Here is a 20,054-nt window from a genome sequence, read left to right on the forward strand (position 1 = left end):
CTCTCCTATTTCTGGGGCTGAGGTTGCTGAGGTAGTTAAAAAGCTCCTCGGTGGCAAGGCCCCGGGGGTAGATGAGATCCGCCTGGAGTTCCTTAAGGCTCTGGATGCTGTGGGGCTGTCTTGGTTGACAAGACTCTGCAGCATCGCGTGGACATCGGGGGCGGTACCACTGGATTGGCAGACCGGGGTGGTGGTTCCTCTCTTTAAGAAGGGGAACCGGAGGGTGTGTTCTAACTATCGTGGGATCACACTACTCAGCCTTCCCGGTAAGGTCTATTCAGGTGTACTGGAGAGGAGGCTACGCCGGATAGTCGAACCTCGGATTCAGGAGGAACAGTGTGGCTTTCGTCCTGGTCGTGGAACTGTGGACCAGCTCTATACTCTCGGCAGGGTCCTTGAGGGTGCATGGGAGTTTGCCCAACCAGTCTACATGTGTTTTGTGGACTTGGAGAAGGCATTCGACCGTGTCCCTCGGGAAGTCCTGTGGGGAGTGCTCAGAGAGTACGGGGTATCGGACTGTCTGATTGTGGCGGTCCGCTCCCTGTATGATCAGTGCCAGAGCTTGGTCCGCATTGCCGGTAGTAAGTCGGACACGTTTCCAGTGAGGGTTGGACTCCGCCAAGGCTGCCCTTTGTCACCGATTCTGTTCATAACTTTTATGGACAGAATTTCTAGGCGCAGTCAAGGCGTTGAGGGGATCTGGTTTGGTGGCTGCAGGATTAGGTCTCTGCTTTTTGCAGATGATGTGGTCCTGATGGCTTCATCTGGCCAGGATCTTCAGCTCTCACTGGATCGGTTCGCAGCTGAGTGTGAAGCGACTGGGATGAGAATCAGCACCTCCAAGTCCGAGTCCATGGTTCTCGCCCGGAAAAGGGTGGAGTGCCATCTCCGGGTTGGGGAGGAGATCTTGCCCCAAGTGGAGGAGTTCAAGTACCTCGGAGTCTTGTTCACGAGTGAGGGAAGAGTGGATCGTGAGATCGACAGGCGGATCGGTGCGGCGTCTTCAGTAATGCGGACGCTGTATCGATCCGTTGTGGTGAAGAAGGAGCTGAGCCGGAAGGCAAAGCTCTCAATTTACCGGTCGATCTACGTTCCCATCCTCACCTATGGTCATGAGCTTTGGGTTATGACCGAAAGGACAAGATCACGGGTACAAGCGGCCGAAATGAGTTTCCTCCGCCGGGTGGCGGGGCTCTCCCTTAGAGATAGGGTGAGAAGCTCTGCCATCCGCGAGGAGCTCAAAGTAAAGCCGCTGCTCCTCCACATCGAGAGGAGCCAGATGAGGTGGTTCGGGCATCTGGTCAGGATGCCACCCGAACGCCTCCCTAGGGAGGTGTTTAGGGCACGTCCAACCGGTAGGAGGCCGCAGGGAAGACCCAGGACACGTTGGGAAGACTATGTCTCCCGGCTGGCCTGGGAACGCCTCGGGGTCCCACAGGAAGAGCTGGACGAAGTGGCTGGGGAGAGGGAAGTCTGGGCTTCCCTGCTTAGGCTGCTGCCCCCGCGACCCGACCTCGGATAAGCGGAAGAAGATGGATGGATGGATGGACAATAGGATAGCATGTAAAAATATGCATTAAAACACTCTTGCAGACATCATTCGTGGGACAGTTTAGTAAGTCCCAAGTAAGTAAGATTTAGTAAAATAACCAAATGATTCCCAAGCACGGTCACCGCTGCTGCTCACTGCTCCCCTCACCTCCCAGGGGGTGAACATGGGGATGTGTCGAATGCAGATTTCACCACACCTAGTGTGTGTGTGTGACAATCATTGGAACTTTAACTTAACTTAAGTACAAAGTGTTTTAGTTATATTGTAAAACCAACAAACGTTGCTTGGAGTGATGAATGAAGAATCCATACGAGTAGAAAAGCTACAGACGGCTAGAAGATGGATTGGCACTTGGGCTTCCGGTTGAAAGCTCAGTCTAAACAGAAGGTCACTGCAGCACCTGCAGTAAGCGAACTCGTCCAAAAAATAGTGCCATAGAACAAACAATAACACACCTTTCCAGGGTCTTTGTTTGTTTTTTTTGTTTTTTTAGAGATGTCCGATAATATCGGCCTGCCAATATTATCGGCCGATAAATGCGTTAAAATGTAATATCGGAAATTATCGTTTTTTTATAATCGGTATCGTTTTTTTGGTTTTTTTTTTATGTTTTTTTTTTAATTAAATCAACATAAAAAACACAAGATACACTTACAATTAGTGCACCAACCCAAAAAACCTCCCTCCCCCATTTACACTCATTCACACAAAAGGGTTGTTTCTTTCTGTTATTAATATTCTGGTTCCTACATTATATATCAATATATATCAATACAGTCTGCAGGGATACAGTCCGTAAGCACACATGATTGTGCTTGCTGCTGGTCCACTAATAGTACTAACCTTTTATTTATCTTATTTTATTTTATTAATTTTTTTTTTTAATTACCTTATCTTCACCATACCTGTTTGTCCAAATTAGGCATAATAATGTGTTAATTCCACGACGGTATATATCGGTTGATATCGGTATCGGTTGATATCGGTATCGGTAATTAAAGTGTTGGACAACATCGGAATATCGGATAGCGGCAAAAAGCCATTATCGGACATCTCTAGTTTTTTTGGTCGTCAGCGAAGAAAAATCGATAAATTTGTCGCACCGTTTTACAAGCCACAGGGTTCAAAGCTTAGGAAAAACGTAGTGGCTTAAAGTCGGGAATTTAAGGTAACCGTCTTGCACATATATTGTATTTTCCCATATCGCCCAGCTCGACCTGTGGTCTATAGTTTAGAACGTGGATTAACCAGAAGAGGACAAAACCATTGCAACAAAAAACACAAGTTAATCAATCGCACAGGCCTGCAGTAAAACGATAAATAGATTAAATAGAAATAAATAAATGTTTTAAGGTGTCAGTCAATCTTCAAATGCCTCAGGCTGATACGTAAAAGGGAACATCAGACTGAGACTGACTATTAATACCAATAACACGCACAGAAACATATAAATATTTCAATTATTCCACAACCGCCATTAGTCATTCCTCGGTGCTGCATGTTAAATGTAGGATTTTATTTACTAATTGCATCCTGAAGACATGAAAGGCATTCCAACTAAAGCTATTTAATAAATGTGTGCATGCGTTTTTAATTTTATATGCCATATTTAATATATTTTGTTTTTAAAGGCCTACTGAAATGCGATTTTCTTATTTAAATGGGGATAGCAGGTCCATTCTATGTGTCATACTTGATCATTTCGCGATATTGCTATATTTTTGCTGAAAGGATTTAGTAAAGAACATCGACGATAAAGTTCGCAACTTTTGGTCGCTGATAAAAAAGCTTTGCCTATACCGGAAGTAGCAGACGATATGCGCGTGACGTCACAGGTTGTGGAGCTCCTCACATCTGCACATTGTTTACAATCATGGCCACCAGCAGCGAGAGCGATTTGGACCGAGAAAGCGACGATTTCCCCATTAATTTGAGCAAGGATGAAAGATTCGTGGATGAGGAAAGTGAGAGTGAAGGACTAGAGGGCAGTGGGAGCGATTAAGATAGGGAAGATGCTGTGAGATGCGGGTGGGACCTGATATTCAGCTGGGAATGACTAAAACAGTAAATAAACACAAGACATACTTACTCTATTAGCCACAACACAACCAGGCTTATATTTAATATGCCACAAATTAATCCCGCATAACAAACACCTCCCCCCTCCCGTCCATATAACCCGCCAATACAACTCAAACCCCTGCACAACACACTCAATCCCACAGCCCAAAGTACCGTTCACCTCCCCAAAGTTCATACAGCACATATATTTCCCCAAAGTCCCCAAAGTTACGTACGTGACATGCACATAGCGGCACACACGTACGGGCAAGCGATCAAATGTTTGGAAGCCGCAGCTGCATGCGTACTCACGGGAAGTCCTCCTGGTAAGAGTCTCTGTTGTCCCAGTTCTCCACAGGCCAATGGTAAAGCTTGACTGTCATCTTCCGGGAATGTAAACAATGAAACACCGGCTGTGTTATCCGGTACAACAGTCAGGGGGTGCATTCTACGGCGGGGGTGCGTTATCCGGCACAACACCTGCCGCAATACACCGCTTCCCACCTACAGCTTTTTTCTTTGCTGTCTCCATTGTTTATTGAACAAATTGCAAAAGATTCACCAACACAGATGTCCAGAATACTGTGGAATTTTGCCATGAAAACAGACGACTTAATAGCTGGCCACCATGCTGTCCCAAAATGTCCTCCACAATCCGTGACGTCACGCGCAGGCGTCATCATACCGAGACGTTTTCAGCAGGATATTTTGCGCGAAATTAAAAATTGCACTTTAGTAAGCTAACCCGGCCGTATTGGCATGTGTTGCAATGTTAAGATTTCATCATTGATATATAAACTATCAGACTGTGTGGTCGGTAGTAGTGGGTTTCAGTAGGCCTTTAATAGACACATTCTAAAATACTATTTTTCGACATTAAATATCGACGCCGAAGGACTACCTCAATTTTTAGGGTACTAAAAATCCATCCATCCATCCATTTTCTACCGCTTATTCCCTTTGGGGCCACGGGGGGTGATGGAGCCTATCTCAGCTACAATCGGGCGGAAGGCGGGGTACACCCTGGACAAGTCGCCACCTCATCACAGGGCCAACACAGATAGACAGACAACATTCACACTCACATCCACACACTAGGGCCAATTTAGTGTTGCCAATCAACCTATCCCCAGGTGCATGTCTTTGGAAGTGGGAGGAAGCCGGAGTACCCGGAGGGAACCCACGCAGTCACGGGGAGGACATGCAAACTCCACACAGAAAGATCCCGAGCCCGGGATTGAACCCAAGACTACTCAGGACCTTCGTACTGTGAGGCAGATACACTAACCCCTCTCTTCCACCGTGCTGCCCTACTAAAAATCAGTATTGCAATTAATTTCTCAACTATAATATTGAGGGATTTGACGTTTATAGGTGATGTACCACGCAAGTGGAAGCAGGACTTTAATAGACAAATTACTGTAAATCACGGGGGGGCTTGAGTTTTTAGAGTCTGTTGTGTCAGCGCTGTAGGAGGCTGGCTAATGGTGACAAAGAGCCATCACAGTTCCATTGGCAGCACAGGGAACAGAACCTGCATATCATTTATTCACATGAATGCTGTCACTGCTGAGATGACAGCATGTTAGTTACGGGACTCGGAACGTCACGCACGCCTGCTTGCGCTATTCTGTATGTAGTGTACAGGTGATGCCGCCACCCAGATGCATGCTGTCGAGAATGCATGAGTATAATCCTGATAGATAGATGGATGCACGAGCCGACATCACACTCTCCCTCGTTTCTAGGCCCTCCCTTTTCGTCTCTCTCACTACGCCGTAATAACTATTTTGCACAATAACCTGTATGAATTGTGTGAAAACAGACCAGGTTCATGAATAGGATTCACCACTTTTCACCCATACAGTATTTGTTAATTGCTTATTCCTCATACAGTATATCTGTTGTTAGTCATCATGCTTATTTATGCACAGTCACGGCCATCACAACAATATTAGGATTCCAGGCTATGATAGACTTAAGTGCAGCAATGAAACATTATGGGTTGTGATTTATTAGAGAGTGCTGGCTACTTTAAGAAGCTCCAACTCCACCGCACGCTTGTAAATAATCACTTTGTGTTTTTTATTGTGATTTGAATATGTATGTGTTGATGGACCTCTGACTTGTAAACTATTGATTTTCTACAAATCCTTCTGTGATCTGAGAGCTAATTCAAAAATAAGCGGGATCATTTTTTGTCATGATCCGTGGTCCAGATCATGTTTTTGTTATGTTCTGTTAGTTTTGGACTCTTTTAGTTCCTGTTTGACACCTGAGTTTGGTTTAGTTACCATGGCTACTTATGATTTTCACCTGCCTCTGGTGTTCGGGACACACACCTGCTGCTAATCAGAGGACTATTTAAGCCTGCCTTTGCCAGTCAGTCGTCCTGGCGTCATTAGTTGTTTGCTTCATGCCTGGACTACATAAGTCTTAGTTGTTTCATGCCACAGTTTCTTATTGGTTTCATGCCACAGTTTCGTGTTTGTTCTATGCCATAGTTAATGCTAGTTGCTTAATGCCACAGTTTCGTGTTTGTTCTATGCCATAGTTAATGCTAGTTGTTTCATGCCACAGTTTCGTGTTTGTTCTATGCCATAGTTAATGCTAGTTGTTTCATGCCACAGTTTCGTGTTTGTTCTATGCCATAGTTAATGCTAGTTGTTTCATGCCACAGTTTTGTGTGTGTTCTATGCCATAGTTAATGCTAGTTGTTTCATGCCACAGTTTCGTGTTTGTTCTATACCATATTTAATGCTAGTTGTTTCATGCCACAGTTTCGTGAGGTTCATGTCTATAGCTTCATGTCCTAGGTTTTTGCCTTAGCTTCCGCGTGCGATAGGCATGCTTGCCTTCGGGTTGTTTTCTGCTTTTTGTACCCTTTTGAGTTTTGCGAAACAAATATGTTCCTACCTGCTTCATGCCACAGTTTCGTGTTTGTTCTATGCCATAGTTAATGCTAGTTGTTTCATGCCACAGTTTCGTGTTTGTTCTATGCCATAGTAGCAATAGTCTGTTTGCATCCTGGGAGAACAAACCTCGCAGCAAGCTGCGACCCCCCCCCCCCCCCCCCCTGCCGTGACAATTTTTTACTTGAAGTGCCATCCCATGGAATTGTCCAAAATGTTTTGGTATCCTGGAGTATTCAAAGTTCCTTTCACTGGCGAAGCCCAACTCCTGAAAAACAACCCCACACCATAATTCCTCCTCCACCAAATTCCACACTCGGCACAATGCAGTCCGAAATGTAGCGTTATCCTGGATACCTCTAAACCCAGACTGGTCCATCAGATTGCCATATAGAAAAGTGTGACTCATCAGTCCAGAGAAGGCGTCTCCACTGCTTTACACCACTGCATCCTTAGATTCAGCTGCTCGGCCATGGAAACCCATTCCATGAAGCTCTTTTGGCAATATAGTGTATTTTTATCACACCGAAGACACATTCTGCGATGGTGCGCTGAAATGATCAAGCGCAAGAAAATGCATGTTGCAAGAATAATATATATCCTATAAAAATACAAAGGCCATTTAAAACAATAGCAGACACCAAATGTATTCAATGTTGTTGTCTGCTGGCTCCAATCAGCACCTTAAGTCATCAATCAGCTATGGCATGCTGAGTGGAGAACATGGCTAATATTTTTATTTTCTGGCAAATCAAATATGAAAACACACCCATTGTCTGCCTCTGCTTCCGTTAAACAGCCAATTGTGCGTGACGTATTTTCCAAACAAAACAATTTCAGTCTTAGTAGATCACATTGCAAGTGCTAAATGATTACATGTGCATCCCCTGCTCTTAATATTGTAATAATCAGCATATATTATGCATTTGCATGAAGACGGCTAAATGGATTGCGCTCGCTATTTTGCTCATTAAAGAGACACAGTTCTTAGCGCACAAGCTTAGCGCATTAGCTTTGCGTGCAATATCAAGTTTGCAGATGTTTTAGTCACACTTGCCAACCCTCCCGATTTTCCCGGGAGACTCCCGAATTTCTGTGCCCCTCCCGGGGCAACCATTCTCCCGATTTTCTCCCGATTTCCACCCGGACAACAATTTTGGGGGCGTGCCTAGCGTCCTCGACAACCTGTCGTCACGTCCGCTTTTCCTCCATACAAACAGCGTGCTGGCCCAGTAACATAATATATGTGACTATTACACACACATAAGTGAATGCAAGCCATACTTGATCAACAGCCATACAGGTCACACTGAGGGTGGCCGTATAAACAACTTTATAACCGTTACAAATATGCGCCACACTGTGAACCCACACCAAACAAGAATGACAAACACATTTCGGGAGAACATCCGCACCGTAACACAACATAAACACAACAAAACAAATACGTAGAACCCTTTGCAGCACTAACTCTCCCGGGACGCTACAATATACACCCCCTGCTACCATCAAACCCCGCCCCTCCCAACCTTGCCCACTTAAAAAAAAAACACGTCCCCATCTCCCGAATTCGGAGGTCTCAAGGTTGGCAAGTATGGTTTTAGTTAGTAGATCAAGCCCATAGTCTTTTAGTCCTGCCTAGGCCTCCCTGCAAATAATGTTTTGCTTGATGGCTGCCATGTTTTTTTTAACCATTCTTGCTCAAATCTGGCATGCATATGATGATAAGTTTTCTAGAGGTGTTTGCCAATTTTTACGGTGATTCAGCAAAACTCGCTAAAGTGACAGTGGGTGTTTTGTGGGTTTTGTGGAATAGTGTTGAAAAATTCAGTTTGTCCGATTGTCAGGCTGTTAAACTTTGTGCTACAGTCACGTGGTGTGTTTGTAGTGAAAGTAATAGCACTGGCAACACTGGACTGGTGCATGCTTTGATGAATGTTCAACTTTTTTGTGCAGTGGTTTAGGATGTGAAGCATTAACTTACACAATCAAACACAAATATAATTAAAGCTGCAAGCACCTTTGGACTGGACCGACTTTGACGGCACATAAAATCAAAACCGAAGCAGTAATTAAAACTCTTTGGTCAACTTTTAATCAGAAGGGTTTAATCTCTCTTCTGTGCTAGTTTGAAACCGACACGACAAACGCGCTCAGAGGAGATAATGTTTAAAAAAAAGGAGACTGTTTTTACTAAACTTTTGTTTTGAAGGGGGAATTGCCAACTTCCTGAAGGATGTCAATGTATGAAATGTAGGTCTAAGTGAGACCTACATAAAGGTTTTTGTTTCATGTCTCTAAGACATTCCCACTGGAAGTTACAGGCAGTTTTGTGTGAGTTTTCTTCCTAGGAGCAGTTGTGTCTGTGTTTTCTTCCTAGGGGGCGCTAGAGCGCAATTTTGAGTTTTGGGGTTGTTGTTTTTTATTAGATCGCAATTTTTGCCAGTCCTGGTGTGTGTGTCCAGTTTGGTGAGTTTTGAAGCATGTTAAGGGTGTCAAATTACAGCTCAAAGAGGCAAAAGTGACTGTTTTTAGTAAACTTTTGTTTTGAAGGGGGAATTGCCAACTTCCTGTTGATTTTCGCTGAAGGGTGAACAGTGTGTGAAATGTAGGTCTAAGTGAGACCTACATAGAGGTTTTTGTTTCATGTCCCTACGACATTCCTACCGGAAGTTACAAGCAGTTTTGGCTGTGTTTTTTCCTAGGGGGCGCTAGAGCGCAATTGTGAGGTTTTTTTTTGTTTGTTTTTTTATTAGATGGCAATTTTTGCCAGTCTTGATGTGTGTGTTAAATATGGTGAGTTTTGAAGCATGTTAAGGGGGTGAAATTACAGCTCAAAGAGGCGGCGGAATAATAATAATAAAACGCACAAAATGCTATAGGGTCCTCTGTCCCAAAGGGACATTGCGGTCCCTAAATACAGTCATTTGATCAAAAGTGGCATGAGACTTAGAATGTTTAGGAATAAGAAGACAGTCGGACACCCCTTTCAAAGACACAAAATAAAACATTAATACCCTGGTGGAATACAATAATTCCTCAAAGAGCAGAAGGAACAGATCATTTTTACCCGAGGTGATACAAAACCTTTAGTATTCTTACTTTACTGCTTCGAAGTCTTTTCTATTCTCATTTCTTTGGAATGAGGAACGATCCTTATTGGCGTGACCTCTTCACCTTGTCAACGGTGATGACTTTGGTTTGCCAGAAGCTACAAGATGTTGGGAGACGTTCATATTTCCACAGCTGCCTAAATCCAAGTCCTTCTATTTTGCCTACTTCATCATCCCCCTCCTATTGTGCGTTCGCCGCAAGTAGCATCTGCTTAATGGGCCACGGCGGTGTGGAAGCTGCTCCATCTTCCTACTCTCGCACAGCTTGCAGACGAACACAAGTGTGCATATAGATTGAAGGTGATCATCTGTACTTACTGCTGTGTAATGGTTAGTATTGAGGATGCAGGCATTATCTAAAAGTTGTCTCTGAAAGTCAAAAGCTGCCTTTGTTTTCAACTTTTGTTTTGTATAATCAGCCCTTTGTTTTTTTCCCCCCCACACTAATAAACAAAGTTCTACCAGCTAACAATCTCATTTGTCAGCATAAAAGTACACACAACCGAAGTTTGGAAGGTAACATTTTGTGTGCTTTGGTGCTTTCTCTTGGACACCGGTTAGTTTGAACCCACACTCCCGGAATCTGCTGTTCTCATACAACAAACGGGCTTTTCTCAAAGCCAAAACCAATGTGCTGTTCTTTCGCGCCTGTGAGCTGGCAGAACTGCCCGGCTCGGAATGTTCCGCTCTGGACTCTGCACTGTTCTTTTTACCCACACACTACGTTAACTTTAAATAAGATTCAATAGAAAATTAAAGCTGCAAGCAGCGATGGACGGAACCGACTTTGACGGCACATAAAATCCAAACCGGAGCAGTAATTAAAACTTTTTGGTCAACTTTTAATCAAAAGGGTTCAATCTCTCTCCTGTGTTAGTTTGAAGCTGACACGACAAACACGCTCAGAGGAGATAATGTTTGAAAAAAGGTGACCGGTTTTTACAAAACTTTTGTTTTGAAAGGGGAATTGCAAACTTCCTGTTGATTTTTGCTGGGGGTTGTCAATATCTGAAATTTAGGTCTAAGTGAGACCTACATGGAGGTTTTGTTTCATGTCTCTAAGACATACCTACTCGGAGTTACAGGCAGTTTTGTCTGAGTTTTCTTCGTAGGAGCAGTAGTGTCTGTGTTTTCTTCCTATGGGGCGCTAGAGCGCAATTTTGAGTTTTGGGTTTGGGTTTTTTTTATTAGATCCCAATTTTTGCCAGTCCTGATGTGTGTTTCCAGTTGGTTAGTTTGGAAGCATGTTAAGGGGGTCAAATTGTAGCTCAAAGAGGCAAAAGTGACTGTTTTTACAAAACTTTTGTTTTGAAGGGAGAATTGCCAACTTCCTGTTGATTTTCGCAGAAGGGTGTCAATGTATGAAATGTAGGTCTAAGTGAGACCTACATAGAGGTTTTTGTTTCATGTCGCTACGACATTTCAACTAGAAGTTATAGGCAGTTTTGTCTGTGTTTTCTTCCTAGGGGGCGCTAGAGCGCAATTTTGAGTTTTTTTTTTTTTTTTTATTAGATGGCAATTTTTGCCAGTCCTGATGTGTGTGTCAAATATGGTGAGTTTTGAAGCATGTTAAGGGGGTCAAATTACAGCTCAAAGAGGCGGCGGAATAATAATAAAACCTTACAAATACAATAGGGTCCTCTGTCCCAAAGGGACATTGCGGTCCCTAAAAATGCAAAATCTGTTTGACTCACACGGTCAGAAATGTAAATGGTTTTTTTTAATGCAACACCTTTTTGTACACTATAACAGTGACAAGTACCACCTCAGGAAACATTTGTATCTCCAAATACCATATCATATTGACTAAAATTAAAACACAGTAGGGTAGTTGGCCTAACTATTCATTAAAAAACAAGGCAGAGGTATCATTTAACAAGCATATTTTATAAAGGTTCAGTGGAGAAGGAGACGGCACTGAGGCAGGGACGTCTCTTAGCGTTAGGCATGTTTATTAGCAAAAGTGAGTGACGGAAGTCCAGAAGGGACAAGGCAGGCTCGGAAGTCCGTGGGCACGCAATAGGTCAAGGGCAGGAGCGAGGCGTCAGAGTCCGTGTCCAGGCGAAAGGTCGAGATCCGGGAAGGCTGCAAGAAGACCAGATCCCGCCCCTGGGCCGTACGTTTGACACCCCGGTGTTAATTTATTAGGGTCCTATTCTACAAACATATTTTTATATTACTATTCAATAATATATTTAAATGTTGTTATTTTTTCAAAGATAATTAAAAAAAAAATCACAAATAATTAATCATACTACATTAAAATAACAGAAACTACAATAATTTACGTCAAGTCAAACGGAAGCTTAAAATATTGTATGAGTTATGTTAATTATTATGTTAGTATTTGTTATAAATTGACCATTATTTAAGCATATACATTTTTGAACATGTTAAAAAAAAAAAGAAAAAGAAAAACGTGACAAAAAAAACAACATTTTACTAAATTAAATAGAAGCTAATCTTATTCAGAAGCAAATATTTGTATAACAATTTACATCGGATATTTTCCTTAAAACCTTGTGTTCTGAAAACAGAGCAATGAGAAGTAAGAACTTGTCAAGTTCTATGTATGGTTAATAATCATTTCATTTTGTATTTGAATGTGCAATATAGTACCGTATTTTTCGGACTATAAGTCGCAGTTTTTTTCATAGTTTGGCCGGGCTCCAGTGCGATTTATATGTTTTTTCCTTCTTTATTATGCATTTTCGGCAGGTGCGACTTATACTCCGGTGCGACTTATACTCCGAAAAATACGGTACGTAATCCCGGCCTAGGTTGGTGGTGTAGAATAGGGTAGGGTAGTAGATAGATAGATAGATAGATAGATAGATAGTACTTTTTTGACTCTTTCAGGAGAGTTCCCTCAGGAAAATTTAAATTCCAGCAGCAGTGTACAGAATTGAGAACGAATTGAAGAAGTAAATAATGGGGGTATAATGGAAATAAAATTGAAAATATAACAATAAGAATAAAAATAAAAAGCAACAATGAGAATAAGAATATAACAGTAAAAATAAGAATATAACAAGAGAAACTAGGTATTATTAGTATGATCGATACTCGAGTGATTGGATCAATATTTTTTATTCTGTCAAAATCCTTTTTTGGGGTGTTTTGGTCATGTTTACAAGCTATCAAACCTTGCTTGGTTTCGTTAGTTTAGTTTATTATTTCTTCGGTCAGTGGTCAACAATATAAACAAACAGTTTTACATTTATAAATGGACAATTTTATAGACCGAAAGGGTTTAGGCTGAGGTTTAGCACTTATTTCACCTAACCCTATAAACAATCTCAAACACAAAATGCAGTAAAACCAGGAGACATCGGGCTCTGATCTTGTGCTTCATAGAAATATGAAATTTCCTTTACACAACATATTATGAATACACCTTGTACACAACATGAACACTGTTTCAGTAAAAACAGACAAACAGTTGTGAAACATCCCTGTACACGTGTTGGTAAACACATTCAACATGTACATTTTTTGCCGTACAATTAACAGAAATGATTGTTTTATGAAAATGAATCCTCCGAATGGAATCAATGCAGCCTTGAGTTAGCAACCGGTGCTGGTCAAATTTCCAATGGACTGGTCAAGGAAATGTGTTTTCCAGATAACATTACAGACGCAATAAGACTTGGCTCGGTGTGTGTGATAGAAACAATACAGCACCTAAGCCGCTTTGAGCCCACCTGTTTGTTCTGGCGTAATTGGATTCTGCTTCATTCCATTTGCCTTAATGCTGATGCATAATGCAGCGTACTGCAGGGAGCCCTCTCACCAGCTCTGGGCTTCAAGAAGTAACCTGACCCAGCGTCCACAGATCTGTCCTCCCTCCTCCTGCCCGTCTCTGGGACACCATTCCAGGGCTTGTGTTCCTCAAAGCTCATTCTAGATAGATTGATGCTGGGAGCTTTCGGGGCCCTGACGGGAACCAGAATAGCAGGTGTTGATGTGAGAGCATGCAAGAACAATAAGCTGGCCCTGTGCAGCATGGTAATCCAAAATAAACAGGCACGGGCATCGGGCCGTTCGGGCCCAGGGCGGAGGGATCCTCATCAGAGAATGAGGTTTCCGCTAACAAGACAGGCATTTGGAGCCAAGGCTTCATCTATCCTTTGTAGAGGCAACAACGCATCCCAGTCATGTGGAGCATCCCAGACAGTCACACATCCGGGCTCAGCAAGTGGACTTTTCCCACAATCACTTAGTCAATGTCACTGAGTGGCTCGTCCCCATGTACTGTATGAGCAGAAAAATGATTTAAGTTTTTTTTTTCAATAATAATAATTGTATTACATTTATATAAAATATATTCATACAAAACATATACCGTATTTTTCGGACTATAAGTCGCAGTTTTTTTCATAGTTTGGCCGGAGGTGCGCCTTATACTCAGGAGCGACTTATGTGTGAAATTATTAACACATTACCGTAAAATATCAAATAATATTATTTAGCTCATTCACGTAAGAGACTAGACGTATAAGATTTCATGGGATTTAGCGATTAGGAGTGACAGATTGTTTGGTAAACGTATAGCATGTTCTATATGTTATAGTTATTTGAATGACTCTTACCATAATATGTTACGTTAACATACCAGGCACGTTCTGAGTTGATTATTTATGCGTCATATAACGTACACTTATTCAGCCTGTTGTTCACTATTCTTTATTTTAAATTGCCTTTCAAATGTCTATTCTTGGTGTTGGGTTTTATCAAATACATTTCCCCAAAAAATGCGACTTATACTCCAGTGCGACTTATATATGGTTTTTTTTTCCTTCTTTATTATGCATTTTCGGCAGGTGCGACTTATACTCCGAAAAATACGGTAGTCAAGGTTTCTGTGGTTTATCCGTTATACAGTGCTCAATACCGGGGTAGAGCGGAATATACGTTAGGTCAGGAAAAAAACACAAATACTGTTTTGCTTGATGGCTGCCATGTCTTTTTTCAACCAAATCTGGCATGCATATGATGATAAGTTTTCTAGAGGTGTTTGCCAAATTTTATGGTGATTCAGCAAAACTCGCTAAAGTGACAGTCGGTGTTTTGTGGGTTTTATGGAATAGTGTTGAAAAATTCAGTTTGTCCGATTGTCAGGCTGTTAAACTTCGTGCTACAGTCGAATTGCTACCATGTGGTGTGTTTGTCGTGAAAGTAATAGCACTGGCAACACTGGACTGCTGCGTGCTTTGATGAATGTTCAACTTGTTTGTGCAGTGGTTTAGGATGTGAAGCATTAACTTACACAATCAAACACAAATATAATTAAAGCCGCAAGCAGCAATGGACGGGACCGACTTTGACGGCACATAAAATCAAAACCGGAGCAGTGATTAAAACTCTTTGGTCAACTTTTAATCAGAAGGGTTTAATCTCTCTCCTGTGCTAGTTTGAAACCGACACGACAAACGCGCTCAGAGGAGATAATGTTTAAAAAAAAGGAGACTGTGTTTACTAAACTTTTGTTTTGAAGGGGGAATTGCCAACTTCCTGTTGATTTTTGCTGAAGGATGTCAATGTATGAAATGTAGGTCTAAGTGCTACCCCCTACAGCAACCGCACCCCGCCCACCTCAACCTCCCCATGCTCTCTCAGGGAGAGCATGTCCCAAATTCCAAGTTGCTGTTTTGAGGCATGTTAAAAATAATAATGCACTTTGTGACTTCAATAATAAATATGGCAATTTTTTCCATAACTTGAGTTGATTTATTTTGGAAAACCTTGTTACATTGTGGGGCATCCCAACAAAATTAGGCATAATATACCGACTGTATATATCGGTATCGGTTGATATCGGAATCGGTAATTAAGAGTTGGACAATATCGGACATCTCTATGTTTAATGTAAGACTCTCCATGGCTGCTGTAAGTTTTAAATTGTGGCAACTTAAAACAAGTCTATTTTTGCTCCAGAATGACTGTGTTGGTTGTCATTATATTGTGCAGCTCTACCTCAAGATGAAATGGAATGTTTTCAGGTTGGAGAGTTTTCATCTCGATACATGAGTCATATTAAGACGGTTCTGTTTTAAGAACGTATTAGCTGAAAAGAGGTGTGTGTGTGTGTGTGTGTGTGTGTGTGTGTGTGTGTGTGTGTGTGCAAACATGGCAGCAGCTTCACTTCACTGTCATCATGACAGAGACTCCTTCATGTGCTCTTTCACATCTCCACAGCGGCCGTACTTCTTCCGCACGAGCAGCTGCTGTCGCTAAGTAGCTCGTGTCGATGGCCATGACTCAACAATGATGATGGTGATGATGATGAAGATAAGACATCTGGAGGCTGTGTGTGCATGTGCTAGTTGGCTATTATGTCCAACGGTGGAAAAATACCAAGGTTCGTTAGTGTATCCTGCAGAAATCGCCATTATAAGGCCTCGCTCTACCGTCTGTGTGGAAAAAAAAAAAAAAAAAAAGAGCATCTTGATCTCCAGTCACCTCTCGTGCACGCTGACACGTGACTGAGGAGCAGATAAAAGCTGATGTAGCAGCAACATTAGCACTAACAGAGCGGTCGGGAGGGATAAAGCCGGCAAGAAAGCTTGATGAGCTGTGGAAATTTATAGGAATGTATCTGATGGGAGAATGTCCCAAGGATCTTATATTAAATTAGAAATGTGCACGTCAGCAGTAGATACTCACAGGCATCAAGAGCAGAAAGAACATGCAAAGCTGTGAAATCGGACAAAGTACGGCGAGTAAAATACACTGATTTTTTGTGTGTGTTTAAGGTTCTGACACAAAGCTCTGTTGTGTATTTTTTTTACCATCATTCATGGTGATGGATGCACACTTTGTGCTTTCACCGTGCTTTGACTGACATGTGTTTGAACCCCCAACCCCCCGTCCTCGTCGTACAGGAGACAACACCTGGTGCCTCACTGCATGGCCATTAGTGGACAACACACACACACACACACACACACACACACACACACACACACACACACACACACACACACACACACATTCTTGTATTTGTTACCTTCTTGAGACCTCCGAATAATGCCTACCTCTTTAGGACCATCCCTTGTAGATATATAAAGATTTGTATTTACAACATTAATAATATATACATACTATGCAAATACAAAACAGCTTGGGCTGCATAGCTCGGTTGGTTGAGTGGCCGTGGCCGTGCCGGCAACTTGAGGGTTCCGGGTTCGATTCCCGCTCCCGCCATCCTAGTTACTGCCGTTGTGTCCTTGGGCAAGACACTTTACCCACCTGCTCCCAGTGCCACCCACACTGGTTTAAATGCAACTTAGATATTGGGTTTCACTATGTAAAGCGCTTTGAGTCACTCGAAAAAAGCGCTATGTAAATATAATTCACTAATTCACTTGTTGTGAAAAATTAGATGGAGTTCCGCAAGAAAAAGGTCACAATTTCACAAGAAAAAAACGTTTGGCGGTATTATAGTAAAAGTCGTAATTTGACTCAACGCAAGGTCCAAATTTGACAAGATTGTGTGCAATGTTATGATAAAAGTTGGAATTTTACTCAGTAACAGTCGCAATTTTACAAGAAAAGCTTAAAATGTTGGCAATTTTATGAAAAGAGTCGCAATTGTACTCGACAAAAGTCACAAGAAAACTTTTGGCAATATTATAATAATAATCTGAATTTTACTTGGAAAAATTATGACAAACGTCATAATTTTACTCCAAAAATGTCACTATTTTACAAGGACAACAAAAAAAATTGTAACGTTTTGATAAAAGTCAGAATTTTATATGACAAATGTCACCATTTTGCATTAAAAAGTAATAATTTTACGAGAAAATATTGCAATATTACAGAAACCGAAACAATATGAGAAATTGTTCCCCAATTTTATAAGAAAAAAGTTGACACATTGTGAGAAAAAGACTGCTTTTTGTTGTTGAATTTGTTGTTTGTAATTGTTTTTTAATCTTCATTATTTATTTCAAGTTATTACAGTATGTCTCTATATACATTTTTATTTTATTTATTTTATTAGTTTTGACCAAAGGGGGCACATTTCAATTTCTTACACACACTTGTTATTTCATATATTGACAGAGGGGGAGCACTTTTAAAACACAGTCAATTTGAAAAATCCCTCGTTTTTGGGACCACCCTAACTTTGATAAATTTCACCACCAGGGGTGCAAATGAGACATTCTCTATTAGATGCAATGGTTTTCCGTATTGGGACCATGATTTATGTCCTAATTTGTTCACCGGTCCTCATATGGAAGGTACTTTTCCTTGTTGATGTCTCAAGAAGTGTAGAAATACAAGAACACACATACACACACACACACAAAGGTTGATTTTAATAGCATTTCATGCAACCTTTAGCTACAGAGATTTATACACACATGCAACATACTGTACATGACACACACATGTACCTGAATAGATAATAAATGTAGATCATAGACTTTTAGTGAATGTTTTGAACTTTAGGAAAGTTTCATCTTAAATCATCCTGACTTTTTATATTGTTGAATCGAAACATGGAGCAATAAAAAACAAAGCAGAGTTTTGAGATAAAACAATAAAATGTTATTGAAAAAAAAATTAAAAAAATTAATTACTGGGTTGATTTAGCAAATAACAGAATCAACATTTTCTGAATAGTTTTTGGGGGTCTACTCTTTACTATGAAAATCTGTATTTTTAGAATATATTGTTGAGAGAAAAAACATTTAGAAAAAATACAATTGTAATTTAACAATAATTGTATTTTAATTTAACAAGAATATTGGTCTTATTTAATGAGAATTAAGTCCACATTTGTAAAATAATGAAACAACTGTAATTAAAGACAAGCTTGATTATCATAAAAGTGTCCTATAAGCATAAGTCAACATTTTAATGGAAAAAAAATAATAATATTGAAAATAAAAAAGCCTTGATTATACAGTTATTAAGTCATAATAGTGCAAAAAAGTAAATAGTTGTCATAACTTTATGAAAAAGTTTAGATATTATGAGAAGTCTTAATTTTAGAGGAATAGTTATTTTGTAGAGGTGGGGGAAATCATTGATTTTTTAGATGCATCGCAATTCAGACATAGATGATTATAAAATCGATAAGTAAACGTCAATAATCGATAATATATTTATTTATTGTAAATAAAGTAATGCAGATAGCTCTAAATGTGGCTGACTGCAGCGAGCCACCTCACTGAAAGATCCGACCGGCTCCTTTATTATAGGGCACTTATGTTCCAGTTTTGCAACACATTTCCATGAATTTGAAAAATGTGATATTGTGAATTTATTATTACAAATGCACTGTTTTTAAAAGTTGCAAGTGATGAAGGCTTGACATCCCACTGGGTTGTGAGTTGACATCCCACTGGGTTGTGAGTTTTTCCTTGCTCTTATGCAGGATCTGAACCGAGGATGTTGCTGTGGATTGTGCAGCCCTTTGAGACACTTGTGATTTAGGGCTATATAAATAAACATTGATTGATTGATTGATTGATTGATTGATTGATTGATTGATTGAAGGCTTATTTGTGAAACGAAAACAAATGTAAATCTGCATCAATATACATCAGGGGTCACCAATGCGGTGCCCGCGGGCACCAGGTCGCCCGTAAGGACCAGATGAGTCGCCCGCTGGCCTGTTCTAAAAATAGCTCAAATAGCAGCACTTACCAGTGAGCTGCCTCTATTTTAATTGTATTTATTTACTAGCAAGCTGGTCTCGCTTTGCTCGACATTTTTAATTCTAAGAGAGACAAAACTCAAATAGAATTTGAAAATCCAAGAAAATATTTTAAAGACTTGGTCTTCACTTGTTTAAATAAATTCATTTATTTGTTTTGCTTTGCTTGTTATAACTTTCAGAAAGACAATTTTAGAGAAAAAATACAACCTTAAAAATGATTTTAGGATTTTTAAACACAAAAACCTTTTTACCTTTTAAATTCCTTCCTCTTCTTTCCTGACAATTTAAATCAATGTTCAAGTATTTTATTTTTTTTATTGTAAAGAATAATACATACATTTTAATTTAATTCTTCATTTTAGCTTCTGTTTTTTCGACGAAGAATATTTGTGAAATATTTCTTCAAACTTATTATGATTAAAATTCAAAAAAATTATTCTGGCAAATCTAGAAAATCTGTAGAATCAAATTTAAATCTTATTTCAAAGTCTTTTGAATTTCTTTCAAAATTTTTGTTCTGGAAAATCTAGAAGAAATAATGATTTGTCTTTGTTAGAAATATAGCTTGGTCCAATTTATTATATATTCTAACAACTTTGACTGACTTTTGTATTTTACATGAGTTATTATTTGTACAAACATGGTGCAAAATGGGATATTGTGATTTCACAAGACTGTCTTAGAAGTGATCATTTGAAAATGTTCAATTTGAAAAATGTGCACTTAGAGAAAATATAAAA

General features: G+C 40.4%; 1 protein-coding gene across 2 annotated transcripts in view; it reads left to right on the forward strand.

The window, feature by feature from the left end:
* Positions 1 to 20,054, forward strand: part of efna5b (ephrin-A5b) — a 266,674-nt gene that overhangs the window by 237,346 nt on the left and 9,274 nt on the right. The gene's annotated exons all lie outside the window — the stretch shown is intronic.

This window comes from Nerophis lumbriciformis, linkage group LG33, assembly GCF_033978685.3.
Source record: "Nerophis lumbriciformis linkage group LG33, RoL_Nlum_v2.1, whole genome shotgun sequence".
NCBI classification, from domain to species: domain Eukaryota; kingdom Metazoa; phylum Chordata; class Actinopteri; order Syngnathiformes; family Syngnathidae; genus Nerophis; species Nerophis lumbriciformis.